Below are 19,692 nucleotides of genomic sequence, written 5' to 3' on the forward strand. Positions count from 1 at the left end.
CATTCCTGATCTTAGAGGAAATGCTTTCAGTTTTTCACCATTGAGAATGATGTTTGCTGTGGGTTTGTCGTATATGGCCTTTATTCTGTTGAGGTAGGTTCCCTCTATGCCCACTTTCTGGAGAGTTTTTATCATAAATGGGTGTTGAATTTTGTCAAAAGCTTTTTCTGCATCTATTGAGATGATCATATGGTTTTTATCCTTCAATTTGTTAATATGGTGTATCACATTGATTGATTTGCGTATATTGAAGAATCCCTTGCATCCCTGGGATATATCCCACTTGATCATGGTGTATGATCCTTTTAATGTGTTGTTGGATTCTGTTTGCTACTATTTTGTTGAGGATTTTTACGTCTATATTCAGCAGTGATATTGGTCTGTAATTTTCTTTTTGTGTAGTATCTTTGTCTGGTTTTGCTATCAGGGTGATGGTGTCCTCATAGCATGAGTTTGAGAGTGTTCCTTCCTCTGCAATTTTTGGAAGAGTTTGAGAAGGATTGGTGTTAGCTCTTCTCTAAATGTTTGATACAATTCACTCATGAAGCCATCTGGTCCTGGACTTTTATTTGTTGGAAGATTTTTAATCACAGTTTCAAATTCAGTGCCTGTGATTGGTCTGTTCATATTTTCTATTTCTTCCTGGTTCAGTCTTGGAAGGTTATACCTTTCTAAGAATTTGTCCATTTCTTCCAGATTGTCCATTTTATTGGCATAGAGTTGCTTGTAGTAGTCTCTTAGGATGCTTTGTATTTCTGCAGTGTCCATTGTAACTTCTCCTTTTTCATTTCTAATTTTATTGATTGGAGTTCTCTTCCTCTTTTTCTTGACGAGTCTGGCTAAAGTTTATCAGTTTTGTTTATTTTCTCAAAGAACCAGCTTTTAGTTTTATTGATCTTTGCTATTGTTTTCTTTGTTTCTATTTCATTTATTTCTATTCTGATCTTTATGAATTCTTTCCTTGTACTAACTTCAGGTTTTGTTTGTTCTTCTTTCTCTAGTTCCTTGAGGTATAAGATTAGATTGTTTATTTGAGATTTTTCTTGTTTCTTGAGGTAGGTTGTATTGCTATAAACTTCCCTCTTAGAACTGCTTTTGCTGTGTCCCATAGGTTTGGATCGTCGTGTTTTCATTGTCATTTGTCTCTAGGTATTTTTTGATTTCCTCTTTGATTTCTTAAGTGATCTCTTAGTTATTTAATAACGTATGGTTTAGCCTCTGTATGTTTGTGTTTTTTACATGTTTTCCCTGTAATTGACTTCTAATCTCATAGCGTTGTGGTCGGAATAGATGCTTGATATGATTTTAATTTTCTTAAATTTACCAAGCTTGATTTGTGACCCAAGATGTGATCTATCCTGGAGAATATTCCATGTGCACTTGAGAAGAAACTGTAATCTGCTATTTTTGGATGGAATGTGCTATAAATATCAATTAAATCTGTCTGGTCTATTGTGTCATTTAAAGCTTGTGTTTCCTTATTAATTTTCTTTCTGGATGATCAGACCATTGGTGTAAGTGAGGTGTTAAAGTCCCCCACTATTATTGTGTTACTGTCAATTTCCTCTTTTATAATTCTTAGCAGTTACCTTATGTATTGAGGTGCTCCTATGTTGGGTGCATATATATTTATAATTGTTATATCTTCTTCTTGGATTGATCCCTTGATCATTATGTAGTGTCCTTCCTTGTCTCTTGTAACATTCTTTATTTTAAAGTCTATTTTATCTGATATGATTATTGGTACTCCAGCTTTCTTTCGATTTCCATTTGCATGGAAATATCTTTTTCCATCCCCTCACTTTCAGTCTGTATGTGTTCCTAGGTCTGAAGTGGGTCTCTTGTAGACAGCATATATATGGGTCTTGTTTTTTTATCCATTCAGCAAGCCTGTGTCTTTTGGTTGGAGCATTTAATCCATTCACATTTAAAGTAATTATTGATATGTATGTTCTTATTACCATTTTCTTAATTGTTATGGGTTTGTTTTTGTAGGTCCTTTTCTTCTCTTTTGTTTCCCACTTAGAGAAGTTCCTTTAGCATTTGTTGTAGAGCTGGTTTGGTGGTGCTGAATTCTCTTAGCTTTTGCTTTTCTGTAAAGCTTTTGATTTCTCCATCAAATCTGAATGAGATCCTTGCTGGGTAGAGTCATCTTGGTTGTTGGTTCTTCCCTTTCATCACTTTAAGTATATCATGCCCTGTCTGGCTTGTAGAGTTTCTGCTGAGAAATCAGCTGTTAACCTTATGGGAGTTCCTTTGTATGTTTTTTGTCGTTTTTCCCTTGTTACTTTCAATAATTTTTCTTTGTCTTTAATTTTTGTCAATTTGATTACTATGTGTCTCAGTGTGTTTCTTCTTGGGTTTATCCTGCCTGGGACTCTCTGCACTTCCTGGACATGGGTTGCTATTTCCTTTCCCATGTTAGGGAAGTTTTCAACTATAATCTCTTCAAATATTTTCTTGGGTCCTTTCTCTCTCTCTTCTCCTTGTGGGACCCCTATAATGCGAACGTTGTTGTGTTTAATGTTGTCCCATAGGTCCCTTAGGCTGTCTTCATTTCTTTTCATTCTTTTTTCTTTATTCTGTTTCGCAGCAGTGAATTCCACCATTCTGTCTTCCAGGTCACTTATCTGTTCTTCTGCCTCAGTTATTCTGCTACTGATTCTTTCTACTGTATTTTTCATTTCAGTTATTGTATTGTTCATCTCTGTTTGTTTGCTCTTTAATTCTTCTAGGTGTTTGTTCTTTAATTCTTCTAGGTCTTTGTTCTTTAATTCTTCTAGGTCTTTGTTAAATATTTCTTGCATCTTCTCAATCTTTGCCTCCATTGTTTTTCCGAGGTCCTGGATCATCTTCACTATCATTATTCTGAATTCTTTTTCTGGAAGGTTGCCTATCTCCACTTCATTTAGTTGTTTTTCTGGGATTTTATCTTGTTCCTTCATCTGGTACAGAGTCCTCTGCCTTTTCATTTTGTCTATCTTTCTGTGAATGTGGTTTTTCCTTCCATAGGCTGTAGAATTGTAGTTCTTCTTGCTTCTACTCTAGTTCAGCCTATTCTTACTCTCCATCGCAAGGGTGAACTGCTTTCAGATCAATCACTTTTGGCTTTAGGTCAAAAGTAGTGTTTTGGTAGCTATCTCCCTTTTTAGCTTAGTATCCTCTTGCATTCTGCTAAACCCTTGTTTTCTCTCCGTCTCTTTTTTCCTTTGCCTTCTATTCAGCACTCTTGGTGAATATTCCCCTTTTCCAGTTTCTCTCAATCCCCACATCCTAAATGGTATATGGAAAAAAGCATGAACATTGAGGGCAGAAAGACTTAGTTTTTAACTACCTTCTAAAATGGGGGAGGGGTTCCCTGGTGGCGCAGTGGTTAAGAACCCACCTGCCAATGCAGGGGACATAGGTTCAAGCCCTGGTCCAGGAAGATCCCACATGCCACGGAGAAACTAAGCCCATGCACCCCAACTACTGAGCCTGCACTCTAGAGTCTGTGAGCCACAACTACTGAGCCCACGTGCCACAACTACTAAAGTCTGCATGCCTAGAGCCCGTGCTCCACAAGAGGAGCCACCACAATGAGAAGCCCGCACACTACAGCGAAGAGTAGCCCCTGCTCACCGCAACTAGAGAAAGCCCACGTGCAGCAACGAAGACCCAATGCAGCCAAAAATAAGTAAATAAAAAATAAAAAAATAAAATGAGGGTAACAATACTTACCTGTTAGTGATATGGTGTATGGCACCTGGCATGCAAAAGGTGTGGCAAAATTAAGAAGCAGTCCCTCCTTCTTTATGGTAAATAATTTCAAGACCTTCTGTGAGGGTATTTTCATAGTTCTTCCACTTTCTCTTTTCCAATCTTTATTGTCAGTTCATTCATTTACCCTTTTATTAATTCACTTATGTAACAAATATTAACTGGCCTCTTACTCTCTATCAGCCAGTGTCAGGGCATGAGAACGAGAAAATGATACCATCCCTGCCTTTGTTGGGCTTTGGTCTACTAGTGGGAAGCAGATATTAGTCAAAGAACCACACAAATAAATGTAAAGTTTTCTAATTCTAAAATGTTTTGTTGTAATTAGTGCCAGAAAAGAGAGTATACAGTGTTAAGACCTATTATATTAATAATAGGGGGATGTTGTGGCCTCATCAGAGAGGTCATAGGAGGCTTTTACTAAAGAAATGATGACTGAGCTGAGATCTGAAGGAAAGAGGAATTAACTCTGTGTGCGTGTGTGTGTGTGTGTGTGTGTGTGTGTGTGTGTGTGTCTGTGTGTCTGTGTGTCTGTGTGTGGTGGTGGTCATGATTAGAATTTTTAGCAAATGGAAACAGCATATGCAAAGCCCCGTGATCCAAGGGAGCAGAGGCTTATTACTGGTCAGTTTGCTCTCTCTTGCTTTTTCTTTTTTTCTTCTTACTTTCTTCCATTCTTTCTTTCCTCCCTTCCCTTATTTCTTTCTTATTCTTTTAATGCAGAGAGTTAACACCTTCCTCAGTTCTTGACACATTATCGTCATTCATCCATGCAAAGACTCTCAGTTACATTTTTTTTAAGATTTTTTAAAATTTACTTATTTATTTTTGGCTGCATTTGGTCTTCGTTGCTGCACCCAGGCTTTCTCTAGTTACAGTGAGCGGGGGCTACTCTTCGTTGCAGTGTGTGGGCTTCTCGTTGCGGTGGCTTCTCTTGCTGTGGAACATGGGCTCTAGGCACGCGGGCTTCAGTAGTTGTGGCATGTGGGCTCAGTAGTTGTGCCTCACGGGCTCTAGAGCACAGGCTCAGTAGTTGTGGCGTGTGCGGGCTTAGTTTCTCCGTGGCATGTGGGATCTTCCCGGACCAGGGCTCGAACCCATGTCCCCTGCATTGGCAGGTCAGTTTTTAACCACTGCACCACCAGGGAAGTCCCCTGTTACATTTTTTATTTATCAGTATACTCAGTTTTATCCCCTTTTAGCAATTCCTTTCTCTCTTCCATATGCAACCATTTTAATACAGATTTTTTAAATTCATGTTCTTGAAAAAAGGTATATTTGTTTTCTATGTATGTGTTATTAACTTATGTAAATGATATTGTATTATTATTCTCATTTCTTTTTCACTTGGCACTGTTTTTAACATAGTTGTTCTGTGTATATCTGTGTATACTAATCATGCTCTGTGTATATCTAATCTGTTGTTACTATTTGTTACATAGTTCTTCATCTTGATTATTATACATTTACTCCAATTCAGAATTGTCTCCAATTCTTTTCCACCTCACACAAGAACAGCAACAACAACACTGGCACACTTTAATGAGCATCCTCTAACATATCCTCTTAGGGACGAGTGAGAAATTCCTTTGAAGGGTATAACCAGGAGTGGAATTGCTGGGTCATAGGTTACGCACATACTTGATTTGACTAAGTCATGCCAGCTGGATCATCAGAATAACTCAATTATCAGGGGTTTTCTGTTTTATGATTACCTCATCCCCACTGCTCTCCAACAGAGCATCCTAGAATCTTCTATTCAATTCTATTTTCTCCTGTATCCCTTTTATCCTTCACACATCCATTGTGAGTAAGCCACTGGGGTTCTCCTTTCCCCCAGTAGCCTAGATCCAGATCCAGTTTATCACATTCCCCTTCAGGAATTTACAACACACAGTTGTATACTAAAGATAATTGTCATCTTCTAAAGGAGGTTTCTGTTTACTTTTCCTAAACATTTAAAACCCTGTGCCCATAATCTGTATACTTCTCCATGATCCCCTTTCAACTCACAAATATTTCTTAGGATTATCTAATCACTAAGGTGGACTACAAGAAGGTTGGACAAAGAAATTTTTTACTTAGTCTCAAAAGAAGAAATGTAAATGGCTAATATGGGAGTGGGGTGGGGTGGGGGAGGGAGGTCCAGCTTCATTAGTAGTACTTTTCTTTGTTTTATTTTAAATGAATTTATTTATTTATTTATTTATTTATTTATGGCTGCATTGGATCTTCATTGCTGCGCTTGGGCTTTCTCTAGTTGTGGCAAGTGGGGGCTACTCTTCATTGTGGTGCGCGGGCTTCTCATTGTGGTGGCTTCTCTTGTTGCAGAGCACGGGCTCTAGGCATGTGGACTTCAGTAGTTGTGGCACGTGGGCTCAGTAGTTGTCGCTCACGGGCTCTAGAGCACAGGCTCAGTAGTTGTGGCCCACAGGCTTAGCTGCTCCGCAGCATGTGGGATCTTCCCGGACCAGGGCTCGAACCCGTGTCCCCTGCATTGGCAGGCAGATTCTTAACCACTGTGCCACCAGGGAAGTCCGGTAGTACTTTTCAAAGAAAAGTAGTTAGAAATAATTAAGAGAAGTCCTTTTACTGATATAAAGTTGGGGAGTTTTTTAAAGAGATACAATCTATCTTTGGTGAGGTTTCAGGAAGATGGGTGCTTACACACAATGCTGGTAGGGAATGTAAAACTGTACAACCTTTTCACAAAGCAATTTGAAAATGTGTATCAAAGGACCAAATAGTGACTTCACAGTGCAGAAAACTGGAAGGCATCATCTTGACTAAATTATTAAAGTTAATATCACAAGTATTGGGATAAACCAGTATTATGCACCTCCTGCTGCAATGGATGAGAACACAACATCACTTCGGTAGTATTCTTACTAAACATGTATAACCTGAATTGAATTATGAGGAAACAATGAAACCAAACCTAAACTGAGGGATCTTATAAAACAACTGGCCAATCTTCTTCAAAAGTGTCCAGGTCATTCAGAATCAGCTACATAATTTACCGAGCCCTGGTAAAATTCAAATGTGAAATTTTCAAAATTTCTTTAAAAATAATAAAGAATTTCAAGACAACAATAACAGTATTAAATCAAATGTGCAGGGCAGGGCCCTGTGCCGAGTCAGCCCTGAGGTCATGAAAGACTGAGAAACTCCTGCATTGGAGGGGTAGAAGGAGACATGAAAACTAAAAGGAATGCTTGATCCTGCACCAGATCAAGAACATTAGTGGGACAAAATGAAATATTTAAGTAAGGTCTATAGATTAGGTAATAGTATGATAGCAATGTTTCTTTTTCCTTTTTTTTTTTTTTTTTTTTTTTTGCGGTACGCGGGCCTCTCACTGTTGGGGCCCCTCCCGCTGCGGAGCACAGGCTCCGGACGCACAGGCTTCGGACGCACAGGCTTAGCGGCCATGGCTCACGGGCCCAGCCGCTCCGCGGCATGTGGGATCCTCCCGGACCGGGGCACAAACCCGCGTCCCCTGCATCGGCAGGCAGACTCTCAACCACCGCGCCACCAGGGAAGCCCCATTATTTTGATAATTGTATTGTGGTTACGTTAGATATTAATATTTGGGGAATCTAAATGAAGAGCATATGGAAATACCTCGTGCTGTTTTTGCAAATTTTTATAAGTCTCAAATTATTTCAAAATAAGTAAAAGTACAAGATGTGGGAGATCAGTGGGCATTGGAGTACTCACTGAAATTGTCTTGGAAAATAGAGCTTAAAACTGGGTTTTGTATACATTTATTTATTTATTTATTTAATTTTGGGTGCATTGGGTCTTCGTTGCTGCAGCGAGCTTTCTCTAGCTGCAGCCAACGGAGGCTACTCTTCGTTGCGGTGCGCGGGCTTCTCATTGCGGTGGCTTCTCTTGTTGCAGAGCGCGGGCTCTAGGTGCGTGGGCTTCAGTAGTTGTGGTGCGTGGCCTTCAGTAGTTGTGGCGTGTGGGCTTCAGTAGTTTTGGCGCACGGACTTCAGTAGTTGTGGTGCACAGGCTTCGTTGCTCCACGGCATGTGGGATCTTCCTGGACCAGGGCTCAAACCCGTATCCCCTGCATTGGCAGGCAGATTCCTAACCACTGTGCCACCACGGAAGTCACAAAACTGGGTTTTGGATAATGGATGAGAATTTAATGGATAGAAAGGAGATTTAATTGGACATAGGAAAAAAACATGTAAAGGAAAGCAAAATCTTTGGCTTTCAAGTCTAATAAAAAAAATGTATATTTATATGATTTCCCCTATTATTCCATTTCTGATAAATTTTCCTGAGAAAATAGCCAAAGATATGTACAGATATTTATATACAATGAATCAAACTGCAGCAGTGTTTATAACAGTAAACAATTGGGAGACATCAAAATGTCCAATAATGGGGTTGGTTAAATAAGCTTATTTTCATCCACAGATTAGGAAACAACACAGCAAATTAAATTATCTATAAAAGAGTATTCAATTAGTATTGAATTTGATTAGTGCTGGGTAGAGGGATTGTGGCTTTTTAAAGATTTTTCTGTTTATGTTTTATTGCAAAATGGCTTCCTGTTATACTTTTGTTATCAAAATACAGACATCACTGAAAAAATGAGAAATATTTAACCTACTTCAGGTCTGGCCCCAAACGTTTCTGAAAATACTAACACTTAACAAATGTTAGTCCTCCTTATAGTGAATTTATGTAAAAACTCTCATTTGATTATAGCAGTACCAACTATTTGCAGAACAGGTCATTGTTTTTGTAAGTCTGTGCATAGTCTTTAAATGTAGGCTTGTAGATGCTTTTTTCTCCAACTGTAGCTGAATGCCCTCTTGCAGCGTAAAAAATACTTGCAACTCTTGCTTCTTCACAATTCATAGCTATGACATGTAGTTGGAAGTGCTTTTCAGACTATTCTTTTAAAGAATTGCCATTTAATCAATTTTAAAATATCATAAAAGGAAGTATAAAAATCCAAAAAACTCCATCATTCTCTTCATATCTATCCTTTTTGACCATTATCAAGCTAGAGATGCAGATTTTATATGTCATTATAATCATGATACGCAATTGTGTATCTCTACCTTTTATTTAATATTATTTTGTAAAATTTCCCCATATTTCTGTATTTTTATCATTTTAATTATCTTCATAATATTTCACTGATATACCTAGTTTTTCCTACACTTCCCATATTATTGACAATTTAAGTAATTTCTAATTTTTAACTATCAAGCATTTTGTTACAAGCATCTTTTTATAGCTTTTATTTTAGTCTCTTGAATTATTTCCTTATGACAGATTCCCAGGAGTAGGATTGCAGTGCCTCTTGATATGTGGTATCAGTTTGCTTCCCCAAAGGATCAGTATGCATTTCTAGAGCATCTCATCAGTCCCTTGGTTTGTGGCTGGCCCGCTGTTGTTTACCAAACAGCAGCTGCTTTGTGATCTTACTATCATTCATTTCCCACATGTGTCTCACCCTTCTGGTTAATCTGCAATACACATATTCTCAATACTTGTTATCTAACTATAACCCACAACCTTAGTCCTAGTCACCTTCTCTTACTGGCTGAGGCTTTACCAGGCATGCATGGAATTTAAATCATTTGTGGAAGTTGAGGATGATTTCAGCAGCAATCCAAGTCACATAGGCACACAGAAGATTGTTTCACAGAACTTTATTTGGATTTTGATACCAAATTTATTCCACATCTTGTCAGCCAATTTTCAAATGGACATACTGACCACAATTTTGTTTAGTCAGTTTGTCATCAAAGACTCAGCTTTCAGATCTGTATATAGTGAGGACAACCTATAGTTATTTTAGGTTTCACTAGTGCATACTCATACAAAACGAACCATCTTTAGGTTAAACGTTCATCCATGGACAATGAAATTGCATGTGTTTAAGAGTGTAAATAGGAATCAGCATCAGGCAGTTTTTGGATTATGGTCTTGAGGATCATAGATATGCTTAATCTGTTGAGTTGGGAATTTCCTGGAAACTAGACACATATTTGATAGTAGTTTTATTCACCCATTTATTCATGTATTCTTTTAATAAATGTTTATTGCTACTATGTTCTTGGCACTGTGGTTGATACTATTGCTAAGAAGGTGAACAAAACAGCCATACTCCCTCCCCTCATAGAGCTTGTAGTGTAGTGTGTGTGTGTGTGTGTGTGTGTGTGTGTGTACAAATGCCAACCAAATATATTTATATATATACATATAAAATTATAGCTGTGATACTGACTACAAAGAAAAAAGGTGCTATGAAAGCATATAACTGGAGTCTAAGCAATTGGAGTGGAGATCAGAGAAGGCTTCTCTGAGGAGGTGACATTAAAACTGAGTCCTGAAAAAGCGTAGGAGTTAATCAGGTTAACAAGGTGGGGAAGAGTCTTCTAGGCAGGGGGACCAACATGCACAAAGACCCTTAAGGAGAAGGGGCTGAGCACATAATTTCAGAAACAGGGAAAAGTTGATGTGAAAAATGCTGAGTGAGGAGAAAGGAAATGAGAGATGAGATTGGAGAGGCAGATAAAAATCAGCATAACACAGACCCAGGTCATCATGGAGAACAACCTAGATATAGAAGCTTGCACCAGGAGCTTTGTAGTAACTATGACAAAAAGAAGACCAACACAACAGAAGTTCAGGGAGTTTAGGAGAGAAGTGGGAGGGGAGACTAGATAGGTAGACAGACCATGAAGAGCTTTGTAGGTCATGAAAAAGATTTTGTCTCTGGCCTTAAGAGAATAGGAAGCCACTTACATTTGGATTAAGGAAGAGGAACCCTCCCAAAGAGTACTTAGAAGAAACAGCCAAAATGTAGGAGAAAAAAATAGAGACAATAGAGAAATGAAACCTAAGGAAAAAGTGTTTCTTTTAAAAAGTTGAAAGGTTAATATAAAGGTGACTAAAAAAGCAGGGCAGTGACATGATCAGATATGTGTTTATTAAAAAGTACTCCAGGGGCTTCCCTGGTGGCGCAGTGGTTGAGAGTCCGCCTGCCGATGCAGGGGACACGGGTTCGTGCCCCGGTCTGGGAAGATCCCACATGCTGCGGAGCGGCTGGGCCCGTGAGCCATGGCCGCTGAGCCTGCGCGTCCGGAGCCTGTGCTCCGCAACGGGAGAGGCTGCGACAGTGAGAGGCCCGCGTACAGCAAAAAAAAAAAAAAAAAAAAAAAAAAAAAAATTCCTAGGAAAAAGTACTCCGGCAGGACTTCCCTGCGGGTCCAGGGGTTAAGACTTCACCTTCCAATGCAGGGGGTGCGGGTTCGATCCCTGGTTGGTGAGCTAAGAACCCACATGCCTCACAGCCAAAAAACCAAAACATAAAACGGAAGCAATATTGTAACAAATTCAATAAAAACTTTAAAAATGGTCCACATTTAAAAAAAATCTTAAAAAAAAAAGTACTTTGGTTGCAGCATGGGAAAATGTTTGAATGTGGCCCCAAGTGAATGTGGAGAGACCAGTTGGAGGGTAATTCTGTCACCCAGGAAAGAGATGATAGTAACTTAGTCTGGGTGGGTAGACAGAGTGTAAAGTGAGTACATTTAGAGGATATTTACATTATATCCTTAGACCTTATCCATCTTATAGCTGAAAGTTTGTAAGCGTCTCTCAGCTGTCTAATTTCAGAAGATCTGATGTAAAACATGGTGAGCTACAGTGGATAACATTGTATTATATAATTTAAAAAAGATATTTAGGAGGGTAAAACAAACAGACTTTAGTGACTAGTTGGTACATTAGCCTTCTAAGGCTGTGATAACAAACTGCCACAGATTTGGTGGTTTAAAACAACATAAATTTATTCTCTCACAATTCTGGAGACCAGAAGTCTGAAATCAAGATGTTGGCGGAGTTGGTTTCTTCTGAAGACCAGAAGTCTGAAATCAAGATGTTGGCGGAGTTGGTTTCTTCTGAAGGCTCTGCAAGAGAATTCACTTCATGCCCCTCTCCTAATTGATGGCACCATCAGCAATCCTTTGGGTTCCTTTGGCTTATAGATGCCTCACTCCAATCTCCTCCTCCATCTTCACATGGCCTTCTTCCCAGTGTCTCCATGTGGAGACATGGAGACACTCCATGTCTTCTCTTCTTTCTTTTTTTCCCCCACTATTTGATTTTTTTAAATTTAATTTTTATTTTATATTGGAGTATAGTTGATTTACAATGTTGTATTAGTTTCAGGTGTACAGCTAAGTGATTCAGTTATACATATACATATATTCATTCTTTTTCAGATTCTTTTCCCATGTAGGTTATTACAGAATATTAAGTAGAGTTCCTTGCGCTATACAGTAGGTCCTTGTTGATTATCTATTTTGTATATAGTAGTTTGTATATGTTAAACCCAAACTCCTAATTTATCCCTCCCCAAAATATGGAACACTTCGTGAATTTGCATGTCATCCTTGCACAGGGGCCATGCTGATCTGCTCTGTATCATTCCAGTTTTAGTATATGTGCTGCCAAAGTGAGCACTCCTCTTTTTTCTTTTATAATGACATCCATCACACCTATTTATTAGGTCTGTTAGGAGAGGGGGTATGTCTAATCCAGGATTATCTCATTTTGGGAGCCTTATCTTAATTATATCTACAAAGACCCTTTTCTAAATAAAGTCACATTCACAGGTACTTGCGGTTAGGACTTGGATATATCTTTTGGGGGGACACAATTCAACCCACTACACCTGGATAAGGAGTAAGAAAGAGGGAGGTATCAAGGATGACTCTTGGGTTTTAGGTGTGTGAACTAAAGTACTGTCATTTGGTGAGATATGGAATATTATAATAGGAGCAGATTTGGAGAAGGCAATTATGAGTTTAGACTTGGACATATTGGGATCAAGGTGACTTTGAGACTACCAAGCAGATATATTGGGTACACAGTTGGCATATAGGACCTGGAGAAACTGAGTGGAGGGTGGTGGTATGTATTAAGATGGAGAATGCTGGAAGAAAACTAGGAAAGACTCAGTCATGTTATGTTTATGATGTCTAAAAATATCTACATGTAAGTATCAAGAAGGCATTTGGATTATAATGTTGGAGCTGTAGATAACAAATTCAAGAGTCCATTTTATAGATGATCATCTAAATCATGAGATTGCCGAGGGTAAAGGGGGTTGAATAAGAAGAAAAGAGGGTTCAGAACTATTCCATTAGGAAATTTCAGCTACAAAGGAAGAATTCTCTCTTCCCTTGAGGAGACTGAGAAGTAGTGGCCAAAGAGGTAGGAGGAAAACTAAGAGAGTATGGCAACAATAGAATAATAAAAACTGAGGAAAAGGAGTGTTTCTTTTAAAAAGTTGAAAGCCAGGTGAAAGAGTGTTTCAAAATGGAGGGAGTGATTAACAGAATGAATGCTGTTGAAAGATCAAGCAAGATAGAGACTGACATTTTTTCCTTAAATTAGGGACAGGGAAGTCATTGATGAGGGTAAAGAATTGTGGACAGAAGCTAGAATGGGGGGGGGGGCAGGTGACAAGTGAGAAAATAGAGAAATCTTTAAAATGGTATTTTTTGGAAATAAACTTACAAAAAGCTATAAACATAAAATAGTACAAAGAACACATACATCTTTCCCAGATTTGCCTACTGTTAACATTTTAGAAAATTTTATTGAAGTATAGTTTACAATGTTGTGTTAAGCAAAGTGACTTGGTTGTCCATATATTTATTCTTTTTCACATTCTTTTCCATTATGGTTTATCACAGGATATTGAATATGTTCCCTGTGCTATGCAATAGGACCTTGTTGTTTATCCACTGTTAACATTTTATCCCATTTACTTTATCCCTTGTTCTGTGTGTATGTGTGTGCATGCATAATTTTTTTTTCTAAATCATTTGAGGGTAAATTACGTATATCATGGCCTTTTATCCCAAATACTCTAGTGTACATTTCCTAAGAGCATAAATATTTTCTTACAGAATATAGCAATTGTTAATTATAAATATCAATTTTTACATTGACACCTTTACTTAATACACTGTGCTGCGACTTCCCTGGTGGCGAAGTGGTTAAGAATCCGCCTGCCAATACAAGGGACACGGGTTCAATCCCTGGTCTGGGAAGATCCCACATGCTGCGGAGCAACTAAGTCCATGCACCACAACTACTGAGCCTAAGCCTGCGCTCTAGAGCCTGCAAGCCACAACTACTGAGCCCGTGCGCCTAGAACCTGTGCACCACAACAAAGAGCAGCCCCTGCTTGCTGCAACTAGAGAAAGCCCACGGGCAACAACAAAGACCCAACGCAGCCAAAAATAAAGTAAATAAATAAATAAATTTATGGAAAAAAAATATCCACTGTGCTTATGACAATTGTGTCAGATGATCTAATAAAGTCCTTCACAGAATGTTTTCCTTTTCTCTACCTAATACAAAACCCAGTTTAGGGGCAGGTATTGCATGTACTTGTCATATTGTTTTAATTTTATTTAATCTCAAGTCTGTCCACAGCTTTTATTTGCCTTCTATGATACTGCCTTTTTTTGAAGAATAGAGTACCCCCCATTTCATTTTTTAAAATAGAATTTTCCTCATTTCAAGTTCATCTGATGATTTTGTGTGATTAGACTGAGGTTGTACATCCTCGGCCGCACTGTATCCTTCTCTGGGTATCACATCTGGAGGTGCACAATGTGTAAACATCTTTTTAAAGCAGCTCACTTGTTCAGGGGAGGAGAGAGATAGGTTATAGGTATAAGGCAGCATTTTCCAACCTTGGCTATAAATTAGAATGACTTGAGTGGCTTTTAATACCAGTGTAAAGGCTCCTCCTCCAGAGATATTGACTGAATTTGTCTTGGGTATGGCCCAGACATCAGCATTTTTAAAAAAACTTCCCTAAATGTTGCTGCTAATGTGCAGCTAAGTGAGAAAAAGTGTATGCGGGTGTTGATGATGGTGACTTAACATGATAGAAGGTTAAGCTTTTGAATGCTATTTGGAAATCCAGTGTAACAAGAAAAAAGTTGATTAAAGAAAGAGGAGCTTTGAGGTCTTTTTTGGAGGCCTTTGTACTCTCCTTGAGTACAATTGTAGCAAAATAATAGTATGGGATAATGGTACCATTCTTCACTCTTCAATAACGAGAATTGGGTCATACACATAGAATATGACTAATTACGTGTTTTTTGTTTTAAGGAAGGAAATTCTTTTTAAAAATAATTATTTTATGTTTGGCTGCGTTGTGTCTTCGTTGCTGCGCACGAGCTTTTCTCTAGCTGCGGCAAGCGGGGGCTACTCTTCGTTGCAGTGCGCAGGCTTCTCATTGCAGTGGCTTCTCATATTGCAGAGCACGGGCTCTAGGTGCGCAGGCTTCAGTAATTGTGGCACGTGGGCTCAGTAGTTGTGGCTCGTGGGCTCTAGAGTGCAGGCTCAGTAGTTGTGGCGCATGGGCTTAGTTGCTCCGCAGCATGTGGGATCTTCCCAGACCAGGCTCAAACCTGTGTCCCTGCAGTAGCAGGCAGATTCTTAACCACTGTGCCACCAGGGAAACCCTAATTACATGTGTTTTGAGAATTTCTGTGAAAGTCAGATTTCTCAGAAATGTAAGAATCCAAGTATACCAATAGTTTTTCATATTTTAATATTAATATTAATTAATATTTTACAGCAGAGATTAAGAATATGCCTTCTCATCATAATGATTTCATCTGATTTATAGGACTGTACCAGGATATATTATTTATGCCTGAGTTGTAGTAATGTAATATGGTATCAAAAGTTTTTGATGTCAGACCCTTAAGGACCACAGAAAGGATATGCTACACCTTGAAAGAAGTTTTTTTTTCTTTGTAAGATAGGATATGATACTACTTATCAGAGAAGTCGGAAAGTTTTATTGTTGAAAGTGGGACATATAACCACTAATCACTAAGAAGAACCACTATCATTGTTTATTATGCAATACATATTACTGTAGACAAAGTTACAAAATATAAATGTGTCAATTTTGAAGTCTGCACTGATAAAATAGAAGGGTTGTATGGGCTATTATGGTTCATAAAACCTTCTTCTATTGACCGTGGGAGAGAAAGGAGTTGAACAAAATAAACAATTTGAAGAAACTGTATTTTTAAAAGAGTATGATTTCACAGAGGAAGAAATAGAGTGGTTGCTTGAAAAAAATAAGTTAATAAGTTAGGGAAGGTTTGACAGCAGGAAGAAAATTGCAAGGTTAAATTCTCTAGGCATAGAGGAAAAAGGTTGAAAAGACAGACGATTGAGATTAGATTCTCTTAGCTACCCTCATCTTTACCATTGTACAGCTATACTTATGTCTAGATATCTCCTACATTAACTTAAATTTTTTTATTGGGGTGAAATTCACATAAAATAAAGCCATTTAAAAACGTGCAATTTTAGCTTTTTCCAGGCGGCGGGGACGGAGGTGGGGCTGGCGGGTCCGCGCAGCCTCGGGGCCAGAGCCCGGGTCCCCGCCCGCCCCAGCGCCCGCCGCCGGCCGAGACCCGCGCCCCGCGCTTCCGTCCTGGGTCGCGGTGGCCGGAGGCGCACCCGGGTCCGCGGGACAGGCGGACGCAGAGGTCGCTTGTGTTGGGGGGGCGTGGTACGGCGAGGTTCCGGCGCCTCGGCGGAGCATCGCGGGTCCAGGGCTGGGGGCGCCGCGGCTTGCCATGCTCTCCGCACTTTCCCGGCTCGGAAGCCTCGAGAACACGGCTAAGCAGCAGTAATTTAATGGGGACTTTGCCTGCTGGGAACTAGGGGCCTGCTGGGGTCTCAGTTCTTGGCTGGCCCCGGAACACGAGGTTGCCAGGCGTGTGACAGCAGCAGGTAGGAGTGAGCCGCTGGTGCAGTGATGAGCAGGAGAGGAAGGACGGCGGCTGTTGGCCTGTGAACCCAGGCAAGAATGACCAGCCAACACAATCCAGACCAAGGTCCGTGGGCCCAGCTCGGTCCTGTGCGGCTGGTCAGTGGAATAGACCTGCAGGTGTGGCTCTTGTCACTCTAGGACTGGCTTCAAGACAGATCCTGCTGATGAACCCAGGGCACGGTCCTCAGTTCTCCAGGAGAGTGCGCCGGAGTGGAGCCAGGGTGTTGTGCCCGACTCAGCGACTCAGCACGGCGGCCACGCACGTCCAGTCTGCCGGCAAGGGCAGTGGGGAGCCGGGGGAAGTCATGGCCTTGAGAATGTCCTCTGATGAAAAAGAACCTGCAGGCTTATCAAATAACTTTTGTGTGGATCAGCAGTGCTGAGGCAGCAGGCGTGATACAGAAGTGTGAGCAGAGACCATCTGGAATCCCCAAACTCCAGGGAAACTAGAGGTAACAGCCAGCCTAGTGAAGAGGACAGGAGTTGGGGGCCGGTGGTGGTGGCAGCAGCCCAGCAGGTGCCCCTTGTCTCAGGGCCTTAATCCCGGCTCCAGCCGAGTGGTCAGGGGAGCTGCAAAGTCTTCTGGGCGAGCAGAGCCCACAGTTCTGAGCTGTTCTTCGCTGTGTTTGGGTCATCTCCCCCCATCCAAGGGGAGAAATCTAGATGAGGTTTAAGAATCAGTGCTTTAAGAATGTGGATCTCGTAGTTGAAACCTTGGAACACGTGTTTTCAGCACAAGGTGTTGCAGTGAAGGGAAGGATTTAACGCCTTTTCAAGGAGGGTGTCTCCGTGTGGGCAGAACTAGAGAATAAATGGGTCTTAAATAAACAACAAAACAAAAACCCGTGCAATTTGGGACTTCCCTGGTGGCACAGTGGTTAAGAATCCGCCTGCCAATGCAGGGGACATGGGTTCGAGCCCTGGTCCGGGAAGATCCCACATGCCGCAGAGCAACTAAACTCGTGCGCCACAACTACTGAGCCTGCACTCTAGAGCCCACGGGCCACAACTTCTGAGCCTGCGTGCTGCAACTACTGAAGCCCACGCGCCTAGAGCCTGTGCTCTGCAACAAGAGAAGCCATCGCAATGAGAAGCCCGCGAACCGCATCGAAGAGTAGCCCCCGCTCTCAGCAACTAGAGAACGCCCATGCGCAGCAATGAAGACCCAACGCAGCCAAAACTAAACTAAAAAAAAAAAAAAAAGTGCAATTCAATGGCATTTAGTACATTCACAGTGTCATGCAACCACCACCTGTATCTTGTTCTAAAACATGTTCATCACACAAAAGAAAACCCCATATCCATGAGGCATTCCTGTCCTATTTTTCCCGTTTCCCCAGCCATTGACAATCTCCCATCTGCTTTCTTTCTCTATGGATTTACCTATTCTGGACAGTTCATATAAATGGAATTATATAATATGTGACCTTTTGTGTCAGGCTCCTTTTACTTAGCATAATGTTTTTGAGATTCATCCACTTTGTATCATGTATTGGTACTTAATTCCTTTTTATGGCTAATAGTCTGTTGTGTGTATATATCACATTCTGTTTATCCACTCCTCTATTGATGGACATTTCGGTTGCTTCCATCATTTGTTTTTTATGAATAGTGCAGCTGTGAACATTCATGTACAAGTTTTTGTTTGAACATCTGTTTTCAATTCTTTTGGGTATATACCTAGGAGTAGAATTGCTGGGTCATATGGTAATTCTATGTTACTGAGGAAGAACCAAACATTTTCACAGCAGCTATACCATTTTACATTTCTACCAGCAATGTGTGAGGGTTCCACTTTCTCCACATCCTCTACAACACCTGTTATTTTCGACTTTTTTGATTATAGTCCTCCTAGTGGGTGTGAGTGCTATCTCACTGAGGTTTTGATTTGCATTTCCCTGGTGATTAATTATGTTGAGCATCATTTCATATGCTTATTAACAGCTATTAGCATATCTTCTTCAGAGAAATGTTTGGTCAAGTCCTTTACTCGTATTTGTTTATTTATTTATTTATTTTTGGCTGCGTTGGGTCTCCGTTGCTGCGCGCGGGCTTTTCTCTAGTTGCAGTGAGCGGGGGCTACTCTTCGTTACAGTGCACGGGCTTCTCATTGCGGTGGCTTCTCTTGTTGCAGAGCACGGGCTCTAGGCTCGCGGGCTTCAATAGGTGTGGCACGTGGGCTCAGTAGTTGTGGCTTGTGGGCTCTAGAGCACAGGCTCAGTAGTTGTGGCGCATGGGCTTAGTTGCTCCGCGGCATGTGGGATCTTCCTGGACCAGGGCTGGATCCCGTGTCTCCTGCTTTGGCAGGTGGATTCTTAACCACTGCACCACCGGGGAAGCCCCTTTACTCATTTTTAAATTGGGTTGTTTGTCTTCTTGTAGTTGAGTTCTTTATATATTCTGGATAGTAGACCCTTATGTATATGAATTGCAAATATTTTCTCTTTTCCTATATTAGCTTTTCCACCTGTGTCTTGGAGGTCATTTCTTCTGAAAGATCTTGATACTAAATGTATTGCTAACTGTGCCCTAGCCACTTAGTTTTTACTTAGGGCCTTGAAAAATGCTCATTATAAAAGACACTTGACGTTTCTTAAACTGGGTGCTAGGTACATGGATGACCATTTTATTTACACATTTTAGTACCCATATATAGGTTACATTCACTCTTGTGTGTGCGTATATATATTTTAAAGGCTTGACAATGCTGCTTCCTCTAATTCCCCATTCTCCTACTACTGTCCTTTCATTGACATACTTCTAGAATGAGCTGTCTATATTTGCCAGTTCATTTTATCCACAACTAGTGCCTCTTTAATCCCTCGCAATACAGCTTATTTGTCCATGCTGATATAGCGACACCTTTGAGTCTCTGTCCCACCTCCATCTTTAGTCTTTCTTCCTAGATGATGTTACTCATGACTCACCTAGTTGCATTATGCAGATGACTCTTCAATCTGCGTCTCTAAACCGAAGCCCTAACCCAAGATTTAGAACTCTATATGCTGGATATTCTTACTTTACCAAATATATTTCTCCTATTAATCAAGTTATTAACAATCCAAGTC

The sequence above is a fragment of the Grampus griseus genome (assembly GCF_964374135.1).
Source record: "Grampus griseus genome assembly, chromosome: 16".
NCBI classification, from domain to species: domain Eukaryota; kingdom Metazoa; phylum Chordata; class Mammalia; order Artiodactyla; family Delphinidae; genus Grampus; species Grampus griseus.